General features: G+C 45.1%; 1 protein-coding gene across 11 annotated transcripts in view; it reads right to left on the reverse strand.

Annotated features, from left to right (window-relative positions):
• Positions 1 to 1,743: 1,743 nt before the first annotated feature.
• ddr2l (discoidin domain receptor family, member 2, like) overlaps positions 1,744 to 2,258 on the reverse strand; it is an 18,454-nt gene continuing 17,939 nt past the window's right edge. For all 11 annotated transcript variants that reach the window (XM_029163098.3, XM_029163095.3, XM_029163097.3 and 8 more), the window contains one exon: positions 1,744 to 2,258. This exon is cut by the window's right edge and continues 192 nt beyond it. The gene's annotated coding sequence lies outside the window, so the exon portion shown is untranslated.

Here is a 2,258-nt window from a genome sequence, read left to right on the forward strand (position 1 = left end):
TGGCTGAGTGTTGAACACGTGATTTGTTTTTACAGGAAACAGTGTGTTTTTATTCTTTATCTAAACCTGTTTCTGTCTCTATTTAACACCTGCAGCTCAGAACATTCATAATCACAACCAGAACCAGTTGCTGTGATGTTCCCTCCACCAGAGCACCAAAACTACAAACACTTAAGACTGTAGACGTGACACTTCTCACATGGATGAGATAAAAATAGCAGGAGGACAACAGTGAGCAGAGCAGCACCAACAATTAGAGCCGGGTTTGGGTTTGGCTGCTGCTACTCCAGCATCACAGAGTCCGGGTCTGAACCTTCCTGTCGCTGCACTGTCTCTTTTAAGTCATTATGCAACGTCCCCTCTTGTTAAACACAACCTGGACCACGTTTGTTCCTACAGGCCCGTCTGCCAGTTCAGAACCACTGCTGAACTACTGAGACCGCAACTCTAGACAAACTGTTGCTCTTTGGTTCTTGTTGTTTTCCAGCGGTACCTGGTACCGGTAGCTGCTCTGTATACCCTGCATTTCCAGAACCAGCACCAGAGATGGACTACAGGTCCTCTGGCTGCTCATGATTGCTGCCCCCTGCTGGTCATGTAGTTCACAGCACTTGACTCTAGACACGAGGGACCAAGTCCATAAACATGAGACTCTTCACATTTTATCTAGTAAATGTCCTCACAGAGATTCTGTGTTTAAACTTTGAATGAAATGTTCTGTTTGGAAACGTTTGTTTATTGTAAAAAAAACAAACGGAGGCAGGAGAAGGTACGTCGTGAACGTCTTCGACAGAACAGACATCTAATGTTAACGCTCAGCTGCTGATCTGTGTGTGACTCATTAAAGATGAGGTCAAACTACCGAGTTTCAAAAACAGTTAATAATAATAATGATCGAAACCTACTCTGCATTCACACACTGACACAGGACACAACTAGCTCCAGGCTCCCTGCAGCAAAGCACTCTGGGAGACGGAGTTCTGTGGAGTCCAGGATTCCACCCCTTCGCACATTTGCAGCACAGAGGAACCTGGACTTCAGGCATCTCCCAGCGATCAGACACTCCATTCGGTATGAACAGACTCGTGCTTTACCACGTTCATGTGTTTGTGCTTCACAAACGAGCCACACCTGAAAACTGCATGAGCAGACATTCTTCACTGCATCTGTTAAGTGGCAGGAAAAGCTTGGTAACAAAGTGGGGACGTGCGTGAAGAGCAGCAGCTGAGCCGACCAGGAAGGTCCTCACCTCCACAACCTGCCTGGACGTGGTGCTAAGAGGTTCTAACGTGGATATTCAGCTCGTAACCCGCTATTCTACTCTGAAAATACACGGCGTGAACACATCTGACGCTGACAATCACCACTTGAGTAAAAGAGCAACTCATGACCACGTCCGGAGAATCAGGACGTGACCTGGACTTTTAGAACCAAACAACTCTTCATGCCAAACCAGAACCGTCCTGTTTGTCTGGGACAAACCTGAACACTCCCAACTGTTTGTTTGATGAAGTGTAGGTCCGAATGGTTGATAACCACAGACAAACAGCTACAGCTGTATGATCTCACACACACACACACACACACACACACACACACACACACACACACACACACACACACACACACACACACACACACACACACACACACACACACACACACACACACACACACACCTTAAAGAAGTCCACTAATGCGATTTAAATGCTCTCACCAGTAGTGAAATGTCACAAGAATGAGTTCAACCTAACCATGACATTTATTAAACTCATGAACATTGTGAAACACTACAATCTCTTTTTGGCAAAAAAGGCACCAGTGACTTTAGTTTGGTTTCAACGGCTGAAATGACGATCATTTTCCTGACACACAGGTTTCAACACAGCCTCCAGTTGTAAACCTCAACATTGATGTCCACAAAAAGTACAATAAAATAAACCAAGACAAATAAAATAGAATAAAATCTAAACCACTACGATCTGACCCTAACCCCTGGCTCCAGTGTGGGCTAATATAAGGACACGGATAACTGAGAGACACAGACACAGTGCTTTACAATTCGAAGACCACAGGGACAGGAGACGCTACACACTGATGTGTCTGTCCAGGGTTTGGCGTCTCCAGGGAAACCAAACACTTCATGGCACAGTTGGTACATAACAACTCAAAAAGAAGAGAAAATGAAAAAAAGTGACACAAATCTTTGGTACTTTAGAAAAGTTGAGTGCATCCCTCATGGCGTTTTGTGCTTCCAC

The sequence above is a fragment of the Betta splendens genome, chromosome 9 (assembly GCF_900634795.4).
Source record: "Betta splendens chromosome 9, fBetSpl5.4, whole genome shotgun sequence".
Classification (NCBI taxonomy): Eukaryota; Metazoa; Chordata; class Actinopteri; order Anabantiformes; family Osphronemidae; genus Betta; species Betta splendens.